This window comes from Emydura macquarii, unplaced genomic scaffold (genome assembly GCF_026122565.2).
Source record: "Emydura macquarii macquarii isolate MOO-44397 ecotype Brisbane River unplaced genomic scaffold, CSIRO-AGI_Emac_v2 contig_2422, whole genome shotgun sequence".
NCBI lineage: Eukaryota > Metazoa > Chordata > Testudines > Chelidae > Emydura > Emydura macquarii.
The window spans coordinates 21,395,397-21,407,919 of NW_027132559.1; the positions used below are offsets into that span (position 1 = coordinate 21,395,397).

The 12,523-nt window shown below is 42.1% G+C and overlaps 1 protein-coding gene across 5 annotated transcripts in view; it reads left to right on the forward strand.

The window, feature by feature from the left end:
* Positions 1–3,416: 3,416 nt before the first annotated feature.
* Positions 3,417–12,523, forward strand: part of MACC1 (MET transcriptional regulator MACC1) — a 70,943-nt gene continuing 61,836 nt past the window's right edge. For all 5 annotated transcript variants that reach the window (XM_067562099.1, XM_067562097.1, XM_067562101.1 and 2 more), the window contains exon 1: positions 3,417–3,537. The gene's annotated coding sequence lies outside the window, so the exon portion shown is untranslated. The remainder of the gene's footprint in view (positions 3,538–12,523) is intronic.

Below are 12,523 nucleotides of genomic sequence, written 5' to 3' on the forward strand. Positions count from 1 at the left end.
GAGGGCAAGGCAGAAGGTATCTTCCCCCTCAGAGATCTCTCCTGGCTCTGACTCTCAAAAACCTATCAGTCTCTCTCCTCCCACAAAGCACTTCTTTCCTGTGCCTATTTACTTTCTGGACTAATGAGTTAATTCGCCTGGTAGCTCTCTTCCCACCCATCCCTAATCTATCAATTAGGCACAGCTCTGCCCCTCAGGTTTACTCCAGGGTGATTTAATTGGTGATCCAGTGATCAGAGTTGCTCAGCACTCTGTCACAAGTAGTTAAAACGAGGTAACCAGGTGATCACCTTGGCCTTGTATTCTTAGTTGTTCCTTAAGTTCATTAAACAGGTGTGGGGTATAATTAATCAAAAGAAAATCATAGGCTACTTCTGTATTTACAGACTATGTCATAAGCAAATGTAGAATCAAAACATGGTTGCCACTGCCTGTGTGCACCTGTCTGGGCATAGGGTACCTGGTCTCTTTTCCTTTCTCACATGAGCAGCTGTAACGTGGCTGCTTGCACTCTCCAAGCTTCAAAGGGGTTGCCACCCACTACTGGCAGAGTTGCACAAGCCAGAGGCTGTGATTTAGTGCCATCAACCTGCTTCCGATATGGCGTAATTATTCTAAAATGAAGTCATGTTTACTCCACAATAGAGTGTCTATGTGGGGAGCTATTCTAGAATAGATATTGTGGAATAGTTTATTCTTCCATAGTTGCACCAGGCATTTACCTGTGTAGACAAGTCCATAGTATGCAGCTCTTGTCACTCAGTTGCTTCACATACTTGCTCTGAAAATTCAGGCTGTAAGAGCCAAAACTGAGCCCACACATCCTATTTTGCCCTGAAATACTCACCCACAACTCCCACTGATTTCAATACACAAAACATATCTGAGATCTGAACAGAGCCACACTCTAGTAAACAAAAATGTGAAATATGTTGCCAGGTGGATCATTTGCTATTGCTTTGTCTGCATGTACAGCATGTGGGTTTCCTCTGTACACAAATACTGCAGTTAATTAAACAAACACATGAAATCACTTATTAACTCTCTACACAATATTTAACATTCCTAAGAGTTAACAATCTAAATCTGCTTTATGTAAGATTTTTGCTTGGGAAATGAGTCAAACTTTGTGAATGTCAATAGTGTCTCATCACTGGTTTTCAAAATGGTCATGGTCATGGAATGAGTCAATTTCAATAGTGTCTGAAAAGAGAAGCTGACAGGTCAAATCTATTTTTATAGAGATTATCAAGAATGTGGTAGCTTTTGAAACACCTACTGCAGATGTCCGCAATGTAAGCTTCTATCATGTAATAATATAACAGCACCAGCACATGCATTTCACTGGTTTCATAAAAATAAGTATATACCCAGTACTCATTCACTCCTGTGCAGAGGGCCCACATAAACATATGCACCACTTAAATTTGATTGTGAGACCTTAACTGGCGTTGAAGTAGAGCATTTACAAGTCTGCTCCACAGGGTTAATTTCACCCCTGTTAAACAATTCCAAAACTAGGAGAAAAATATGTTCAACTGATATTTATATCTGGGATGTATTTTGGTATATTTATTAATACATTGAAAAATACATACTCCGGATAGATTAAATATTTTGATTCTCTTCCAGGAAAGAGGGCTGTTTAATATGAATTCAGGGCTCAATCCAAATGTCCTTCGTACTAGGTAAAACCATCCTTGATTTTAATATTTTTTGTTGTTTTTTTTTTAAATGTGAGGAAGGACTGACAAAGACTTTTGAGTCTAAAAATGCCTCTATAAGGAGTGCAACATTCCTGCTGTCGGCCAGTAACCCTGCAGGGAAATGAGGGGTGGTGAGAAGGTAACTTCCTGCCATCAGAAAGCTGCCAGTAAATGGAAGCTTTGGAAGTCATTTGAAAGGGCAGAAAAAGGGATAGAGCTTGATACTCAGGAGAACAATTGTTATTAATTATTATTAATTAGTATTATTATTGTTATTAATTATTATTGCATCACTAGTTCTCAGTTGAGATTTGGGCTTCATTGTGCTAGATATGGGAGATAGATACACTGCAAGAAACAGTCCATGCCGCAATGAGCTTACAATCTAAACAGAAAAGACAAAGAAGGTCCCTGCTTCTCCAATGGCTCTGAATAAGGTAGCAGAACTGGCTGGCATTACCTCCCCTCTTCTCCTGCTGGCAGTACTCTCCCCCAACTACAAATTCTCCCTGAAGGCCCTGAGTCTCCAGATTGGATCTTCAGAGGACATGCGGAGGGAGAAATCCCTTTCTATTTCCATACAGAGTCTCAGCAGAAGGCCAGGCCCTGCCTGGCTGTTTGTGGGCATTGTTACCTGGTTTTTCAGTTTGCTATGAATTAAAATAAATAAATTAATTAATTAAATTAATTTTGGAAAACCCAACAAAGAACTTTTGGCAAATCAAAATGTTGAAAAATATTGTTTCTGCTTAAACAAAATGTGTTTTGATTTCAAGCTTTTCTTACAGTTAATAAAAATTTTTAACAATAAACCATGAGGAAATTTTGAAATGTAAAGTCATTTCAAATCGAAATATCAAAATATTTCATTTTGACTTTTTCAGAGTTTTTGTTTTTTTGCGACAGATAAGTTGGCAAAATGACATGAATTCATTAAATGTTGCAGTGTTGCTGAATCTAGTTTTTGCCAAAAAAAAAAAAGTTTCTAATGAAAAATTGTACTCATCTCACTTCTAACAAAGTCTTCATATATGAATTTGTTGCAATGATTAAGAAAACTGTGTATGAAATTTTACATTTGGAATCTTTAAATGTCTGTTTTGTCAAGCACATGAGGTAAGAAAGGCTCTGTTCTCTTTCCTGGAACATATTCGTGTATTTCGTCCTCAGTTTATGACTAAAGGCTTTGGAGCCACCCCCCTAGCTTATTCATTACTGAGAGAACTTATACTGTGTCTCTTACACAGATAGACGCGGAAGCAGTTGTGCAGGTTTGTGTTATTTTGGATGGTACATTATTACTTTGAATCTAATAATTTTAATACTTAACACTAGAGCTTTATCCCAATACTGCCCGTATCTGTCCCTTCCATATCTGCAGCATGGTACACAAGAGTAAAAAAAATACACAGAAGACAATATGTCTTCCAAATGCACAGTCTGAGCATGTTACTTTTCCTTTCCCACTTGCTTCTTTCTCTCCCACCCTAGGGCGAAACTCCAGCAGCAACCAGACCAGTTCTCCTGGTTTCAGGTATAATCGGAAATAAACTGAAAGCACCTATGGGTAACGTAGTTTCTGCTGCCTTACAATCTGTTTAAACAGGTGGTGCTTAGCAGAAGTAGGACTGCAAATCCCAGAGGGCATTTGCTTACAAGCCTTAAGAGACACAAAGTGAGTGCGGAGCAGCTAACTTAACCCTGTTTGTTGTAGTAAGTGACATTCTTCAAAGCCAGCACGGAAATAGGCACACTTTATACAGTGCAAACCTCCCAAACAATGTCATAATTTGGATCTGAATGAAAGCAGTTGCTGCTTGTTTCCATAACAGTAAGTTTTTGCTCTTTTTAAAGAATTAACTTTGTTATTGTTATTTCTATTTTAATTAATGCTTGGCTATTGGCGTGGTAGGAGACTATCTGAGAACCTAGAAAGACGCATTAAAATATTGGGGGAAGATGGTGCTCTTCTTCCTTCATGAATCCAATGGAATAAAGCCATTATTAATTTGTTAGTCTTTTAATGGTCATAGCCAAAACCCACTGGAGTCAATGGAAAGATGCCTATTGTCTTCAACAGGTTTTGGATTAGACCCTAGTTTTGTGAGCTGAGTCAATGAAGTTTGAAGCATCCCATAATCATACTGATTAGAAACAAAAAATATCTTGGAGGCCGGAAGGACGGAAGTAAAGAAAATGTATAAATATGAATATTAAGGGAAGAAAAAAATCTGAAAGTTAAATGTCCTCAAGACACTGACAAAAAATAAAGGGGTATTTGCATGACTAAAACATTATGTGTAGAGCTAGTCAAAGTTTCTTCTTTCAATAAACTGGGGGGAAATCAATTTTTCCATAAAACATTCCCTATTTTCTGACCAATTGTAGAGCCAGTCAAAAATTGTTAATTACAAAATTTCAAATTTTGGTGAAAATACTAAAAAAATTCTGAAAAAAATGGATTTTGTTCCTGTTTTGACCAGCTTTCATTATGAAATATTGAACAGCAATACATACTTTGTGTCCCAAAATTTTCTAGAACAAAATACCCTGTCTTTAATGAATTTTAGGAAGGTAGGAATTGCCATACTGGAACAGACTAATTTCTTCTCTAGTCTGATATCTTGTCCTTCACAACTGCCAGTGCCAGATACTCTTGAGTAAGGTGTAAAACTCACATGTTCTACTGAATTGCACAGCGTTATAGCATGGGGGAAGCAATGGTGGAGTTAATGGGGATTAAACAGCTGGTAATCATTTTGCTTTAGGGTATAAAATAATATTTACCTGAGCAATATTAAAGAATGGACTGGCACCTGTAGTTACACAGGCTAAGTTATTTAGCACGATGATATCTTGTGGCACTGTGTTCACCAGGCTAATTATATATTACATTCAAAGTCCTATTATCTACTTAAATGTGTTGCCTTTTAACATTTTGTGTTCTATTGGCCTTTATTAAGGGAAAGATAAATGGGAGCACTTGACTGACTTTTTCCTCTGCCATTCACACTTCTGTATAACCCTCTATCATGCCTCATTTTACTCCTTTTTCTACAGCAAATAGTAGTTCAAATTCCCTGAAGGACTACGTTAGCCCGTGCTGGTGTAAATTCTTGCAGTGATCTCTTCAGTCAAACCTCCACCCTTGAACTTCAAGGGCCCACAGGGTGGGGAATTATAAGGAGCTCACACAGTGAAATAAATAGAAGTTACTTATTAAAAAGAGGCGTGATCAGGCCTGAGCAGCCAGACAGTCCACCTAGTCAGCAGCTCTCCAGAGAATTTTCCATCAGCAGAGCTCAGTAGAAATTCAAGCGATCTCCCCACCTCTCCCCATATTCCCCATAATGGAAAACACAGAAGGAGGAGGGAAAAAACAACCTGGGCAACTTGAGAGTGTCTCTTTCTTGAGATGCATGGAGCTTTTACTGTCATGAGGAACTTTGCTCAATTTGAACCCTAGTCTCTTTAAAATTTCTCCTGATATGGAGTCCCCTCCTGCCTCTCTCATCTCTTTTCCTACATTTCTCTGTAGATTTTCTACTTTTGACATGTATTTTCTGAAATGTCCTTTCCAGAAACTGATCTCTACGGTGAAGTAGGGCTATATACAGTGACAGATTAAGGCATGGGCCCAAGGGGCCTCTGTCCAGGGATCCTGGCCAATTTGGGGGCCCTGCTTCTCCTCTTCCCCCCTGAAACCTCACCCCTTGGCCAGGCCAGCAGCCAGAGCCAGGCCATGGTAAGAGTCACCCAGGGAACCCGGGCTGCTGTGGGGAGACCTTGACCCTTCATCTGTCCTGGGGGAGGAGGCCCGAGAGCAGCCCCAGGCCTGTGTCCCCGGGACACACCAGTCAAGGCAGGCGCAGAGTCGGGGGATCCCCACAATGGTCTGTGCTCCCTGGGCGGCCCTGACCATGGCCAGGCTTTCGCTCCTAGCCTGTCCAGGAAGCAGGGCAATGGGAGAAGGGGAGGAGGTGGGGCCCCATGGTGGGGGGGAGGGGGGGGTTGGCACCACCAGAAGGGGCTGCACTTCACGGCAGGGGAGCCTTATCAACTCCTCCACAATGAAGCACAGACCTAGTTGCTGCCGCATCACACCTGCCCAAGGCTACTATGCCCATGTTAAAAAGTAGGGGGGCATGGCTCTGCTGGCACTTCTGGTTTTGGTGCCCCTTAGCCCCCTAGGATGTGTGGGGCCCAAAAGTTCTTTGTGCTAAGGGCCCCAATAAATCTTAATCCGCCTTTGGCTATACATCAATTTGTCTATGGTAGTGGCTCTATAATATTTTCCTTATTCATTTTTATCCACTTCCTAATGCAGCCTAACATCTTATTCACTTATATATTGAGCCAACACTGTCAAGTTATTCATAATGACAGTTTGACTTTTCCTGAGAAAATTACAGTTAATTCAGAATCCATCAGCGTGAATCAGTAATTTAAATGGTTCCTTCCATAAGTGCCTTTCCAAGCACTTATCTGCTGTGTCGCCCAGTAAACTAGTTTTGGTAGGCCCTTCTGAATTACTCCCATCTTTCGGAGCTTTAATTAACCTAACTAATTTGGGTCATCATTAAATATTACCATCTCACTTTTCTCCCCCTCTTTCAGAGTTTAAAAGTATATGTACATGATGAATAGATGTATTTACATTGAGTAACAAGCCCAAGTGCTGGGGCACTGCACTGTAAGTAAAGTTTATTAAGACAAAATAGGGCCCAGAATCATTAAATATCAGGAGTTTTCCCAAAATATCACTCCACTATGGGATCCCCTTAAAACACAAAGGGCTGAATTCTCAGGTACACTGGAACAGGCCCACCACCTCTCACCTCCCTGATTCTAGGAGGAGCTGAGATCTGGATCAGCCCTTGACATAAGTGGGAGCAGACTTTCAGCTTCTCCAATCTGCACCAGCATGTAACTGCTCCAAAGGGCTCCCTGCTTTGCTGGCAGGGATTGCCTGAGCGCAGCATGTTCAGCTTCAGCCCCTCCTACCATGTATATTGGGATGGAGGACTTGGTTGACTGTGCTGGCTCTAGGCTAGCCTAAGGATACGTCTACACTACAATTAGACATCTGCTAAGAAAGAAGTGGGACCACTAAGCCCTGAGGATGGGGTGGAAGTTAAGGATAATTTAGGCATGGCCCAATATCTAAACAAATACTTTGCCTCCGTTTTTAATGAGGTTAATGAAGAGTTTGGGGATAGTGGCAGGTGTCTAATGGGAATGAGGATATGGAGGTTGAAATTACCACATCCGAGGCAGAAGCCAAACTCAAACAGCTTAATGGGACTAAACTGGGGGGCCTGGATAATCTCCATCCAAGAATATTAAAGGAACTGATACATGAAATTGCAAACCCATTATCAAGGATTTTTAATGAATCTGTAAACTCAGGGGTTGTACCGTATGACTGGAGAGTTGCTAACATAGTTCCTATTTTTAAGAAAGGGGAAAAAAATAATCCAGGTAACTATAGGCCTGTTAGTCTGATCTCAGTAATATGCAAGGTCCAGAAAATTTTTTTGAAAGAGAAAGTAGTTAAGGACATTAAGATTAACGGTAATTGGGACAAAATACAATCTGGCTTTATAAAAGGTAGATTGTGCCAGACCAACCTGATCTCCTTTTTTGAGAAGATAACATTTTTTAAACAAAGGGAATGCAATGGATCTAATTTACTGAGGTTTCAGTAAGGCATTTGATACAGTTCCATATGGGGAATTATGAGTTAAATTGGAAAAGATGGGAATTAATATGAAAATTGAAAGGTGGATAAGGAACTGGTTAAAGGTGAGTGTACAATGGGCCATGCTGAAAGGTGAACTGTCAGGCTGGAGGGACGTTATTAGTAGAGTTCCTCAGGGATCAGTCTTGGGACCAGTCTTATTTAACCTTTTATTACTGACCTTGGAACAAAAAGTGGGAGTGTTCAGATGATAGAAAACTGGGAGGTATTGCCAATACAGAGAATGATTGGGATATCATACAAGAAGATCTGGATGACCTTGTAAACTAGAGTAATAGAAATAGGATGAAATTTAATAGTGGAAAAAGTGCAAGTTAATGCATTTAGGAATTAGTAAGAATTCTTGCTATAAACTGCGGACACATCAATTGGAAGTGACAGAGGAGGAGAAGGATCTGCGCATATTGGTTGATCACAGGATGACTATGAGCCGCTGATGTGATGTGGCCATGAAAAAAGCTAACACAGTCTTAGGATGCATCAGGTGAGGTATTTCCAGTAGAGACAGGGAAATGTTAGTACCATTGTAAAAGGTGCTGGTGAGACCTCATCTGGAATATTGTGTGCAATTCTGGTCCCCCATGTTTAAGAAAAATCAATTCAAACTGGAACAGGTGAAGAGAAGGGCTACCTGGCTGATCCGAGGAGTAGAAAACCTGCCTTATGAGAGGAAACTCAAAGAGCTTGGCTTATTTAGCCTAGCCAAAGGAAGGTTGAGGGGAGATATGATTGCTCTCTATAAATACAATAGAGGGATAAATACCAGAGAGGGAGAGGAGTTATTGAAGTTCAGTGCCAATGTGGACACAAGAACAAATGGATATAAATTGGCAATCAGGAAGTTAGACTTGAAATTAGATGAAGGTTTCTAACTATCAGAGGAGTGAAGTTCTGGAATAACCTTCCAAAGGTGAGCAGTGGGGGCAAAAGCTAGCTAGCTTCAAGACTGAGCTTGATAGGTTTATGGAGGGGACGGTATGATGGGACAGCCCAATTTGGCAATTAATGGATCTCTGAGTACTAGCAGTAAATATGCCCAATGGCCTGTGGTGGGATGTTAGATGGGTGGGTTCTGAGTTACTACAGAGAATTCTTTCCAGGTGTCTAACTGGTGAATCTTGCCCACATGCTCAGGGTTTAGCTGATCACCACATTTGGCGTTGGCAGGGAATTTCCCCCCAGGGCAGATTGACAGAAGCCCTGGGGTTTTTTGCCTTCCTCTGTAGCATGGGGCATGGGTCACTTGTTGGTGGATTCTCTGTATCTTAAAGTCTTTAAACCATGATTTGAGACTTCTGTAACTCAGTCATAGGTTGTGTGTCTATCACAGGAGTGGGTGGGTGAGGTTCTGTGGCCTGTGTTGTGCAGGAGGTCAGACTAGATGATCATATTGGTCCCTTCTGGCCTTAAAGTCTATAAGCTGACTTGGCTTGGGCTGCAGCACTGTTTAATTGTGGTGTAGACATTTGGGCTCGGGCTCCGGCCTGAGCTCTGAGACCCTCCCAGCTCGCAGAATCACAGGGCTAGTTGCCCTGTAGACATTCCCTAAAATTCCCCAATAATAGGCCTGAGACACTTCCCTTTAGAGCAGCTTTAACTCCAGTCCCCAGAGGGCCCTGGTGCAATAGGTCAGGGGCTCCCTTCCTGATTCCAAAAATCTACCACCTTGTAGCTTCCACACAGCCCCAATCGAACCTCCAGGTCTCTAGCTTCTCCCTAGCTCCTCACCAGCCCCAATCAACCCTCCTCCCTGCCCCTCCGAACCCCCAGCTCCTGCCTAGCTACCCCGTAGTCCCAATCCAGACCTCCTGTCCCCCACCTCCTAAATAGCTTCCCATCAGCTCCTCCTACTCTCCCTCACTCCTCTTTAGTTCTGCTCTAGCTGTCCTTGCTCTTCCTCAACCCCCCTCCAGCCTCCTTCCATCCAACCCTCAGCTACCCTAGCCCCATTCTAATCACCTCCTCAGGCTCTTTTAACTCCCTTCTGCCCCCTATTGCCCTGATCCACTCCCCTCAGCCCTGTTTCAGACCTGCCACAAGCCTTCCCTCAGCTCCTTCCCTCAGGGAGCTCCCTACCTCCACGTCTGTCCCAGTCCCCTACCAAGCCCATTCCCCCAGGTCTGGTCCAGACCCCCCCACACCAAGCTCCACTCCAACCCCCTTTTCCCACCCTCAACAGCTCCAATCCAGCCCTCCCGCTCCATCCAGTTCTGCTCCAACCCCCCCATCACCTTGCTTTAATTTAGCCCCCTCAACTTCCCTTCAGCCAACCCTCCCCCTTTTCATGCAAAGCAGCTGATACTTTTACCTTGTGCTCCATCTCTGGAGGGAAGGGGGCCTGTGTCCAGGCTGCCCCCTTGCCCCTGCACAACCTCCATTGTTGTTATCCCCCCATGCCTTCACTGTACATCTTTGCCAGCAATTCATGCCCAGGGTCAGGCATCTCCATGGCTGGAGGGAGCCCCATTCCCAGCCTCCCCCATGCCCCAGGGGACCAGTGAGCCCCCCTCTGGTAGGGCCTTCATAACCTCATGGGTTCTGGCACTGTACCACTGTAGTTACACCATTGCTTAACTACTCTTTGCACCAACAGAGGATTTCTCAGTGAAGATTGATGAAAATAAATAATTTCTCTGTAGCTTCCATATCCTCAGTGGTTGTTCCATAGTCTCTGATGGTCTAGAAGGTGCTGAAAGACCGTGTTGTACTTAAAAAACTGACTTTTTGCCTTTGTATCTAACTATTTGTAATTTAGAATTCCTCTTGCCTTTTTAATATCCATTTTACAGTTAGCTGCCACTTCTCTTGTTCTTCAGTTTCATTTTACAGCTTTTTAAAATAATGAATTTTTTTTTTTTAGGTTCTTATGTGCCCCTCACTACTGAGGTATCCAAAGACCTTGCACGCCTTAATGTATTTATCCTCACAACAGCACTATGAGGGATGGAAGTGCTATTATCCTCCTTTTACCCCTAGAGCAGGGATTACTTGGCATTGGAGATGGACTCAGGAGATTTTGGGTCAACCCCTGGCTCTGCCATAAACTTCCTGGGTGACTTTGGACAAATCATTTAATCTCTCTATGCCTCAGTCTCAGGGAGCACATGGATATAGAATACTTCCCTGCCTCAAAGGGGAGATGAAGGTGTATTCATTCATGTTTGTGAGGTGCTCAGGCACTTCAGTGATAGGCATCAAATAAGTACTTACACAGATACATTATCTACACTGCCTTGGTTTGCCTCAAACTCTGAATAGGAAGGGACCATTTTTAGTTAAATTTGTCTATTACCTTTTAGCTCAAACTATAAACAACAGTGCCTGTCCATCAGGAACTGTACTGAGGTAACCAACTGATCTCAGAGACCACAGAACAGCTGTCACATCAGTTTTATCATTTAACACTTTGTAAAGCACTGTATAAATGCAAATTATTAGCATTAACATATTATTAATAAAACTTTTGGTCACTACTGATATGAGCTAGAATCAACTCTGTGACCTAGCAGTGACAAGCTCTATGTCTTCATGACAGTCACCTGACCCTCCCATTACCAAATCTCTGGATATTTTAAGTGCAATACATTTATATAAACATTCCGGCATCGGCAGTGCTGAAGCTTGTAGAAGATTATATAATTAAGGGGAAACTGTTTCACCCATGGACTAATAATTTAGAGAAAAATTGTCATGGGGCACCCTTTTAAAAAAAAACAACCCCAAAACTCATGATCTCCTCCAACACTACATATCTGATCACTAGAGAGAGGTACAGGGTGGATGAACTCATTACAATATGTGCACCTATCCAGGATCCATTAGTCTCAATTTAATAGGATTTTGCTGAAGGTGGTTGTTGGACAAGGCTTGGAGTCTAGGATCCTCTATTTTATTCATAGAACTGGTACAGTTCAGATGGCTCAAGCTGCCCTACATCATCCAGGGATGAAAGTTCAGTGATCTGAAGGAGAGCATATTTAGTCTCTATGCTCAGTCTGTCCTCCTCCTCCCTACTGAAACTACTGAGTCTCTTTTTTTTAATGTAGACTCTTGACCTGGATTGGTGACCTGTTAGAAATGAGTTAGTGGTCTCAAACAGCCATTAAATTGAAACTGAAGTCAAGGCAGACATACAGATGTGAAAACCTCATTTCCAGTTTCCCAACCCATCCAGTCAGCTCCCAGTTACTCTACTAGAAGAGCTTTACTGCCATGTAATAGGAATCAAGCTCAGTAGCCTTCAGATTAAAATCTACAATGTCTTTTAAAAAATATAATTGTCCCACTGTAGGATACCAGGTAGTACTTTCATTGGAGGGCTTGAGGATGTTCCTGGGTTCCTTTGGGGAGTTGAGGGCTGCCTGCACCTTTAAATGGTCTCTGATATAGCTGCTGGCTAAATTCAGATAGAAGAGCCTCACTAACCTGGAAAGGGATCAGGGATTTCATAGATTCCTAAAAGTCAGAAAGGACCATTATCATCATCTAGTCTGACCTCCTGTACATTGTAGTCCACAGAACCTCACCCACCCACTCCTGTAATAGACCCTCTCATCTAACCTCTGGCTAAGTTACTGAAGTCTTCAAATCATGATTTAAAGACTTCAAGTTACAGAGAATCCACCATTTACACTAGTTTAAACAAGCAAGTGATCTATGCCCTATTCTGCAGAGGAAGGTGAAAACCTCTGTAAATCTACTCCATGGAGTTCTGCTATGCGGTGACTATTTACCATTCACAATGAAACCACGGACCCTATAATGGACACAGAGTCGGAATGCTAACCTCACCATTAATTTGCATGCCAAGAGGTACTCATTTCTTAAAAAGTTAACTTTTGTACCAGAATTGGATACCGCTGGCCACACTTTAAAATCAATTGTTCATTTCAAAGGGTATTTTGCACATGAATCAATAGCAACGCATCACCTACAAAGCAAAGAATGACTGAACCAATTTATGGTTGAACCAACCTCTTTGATAGGGAAGTTCTCTTAACGCAGATATCAAATACACTATTTACAAGCAGCAAGAAATTATTTTTAGTACAGGTTT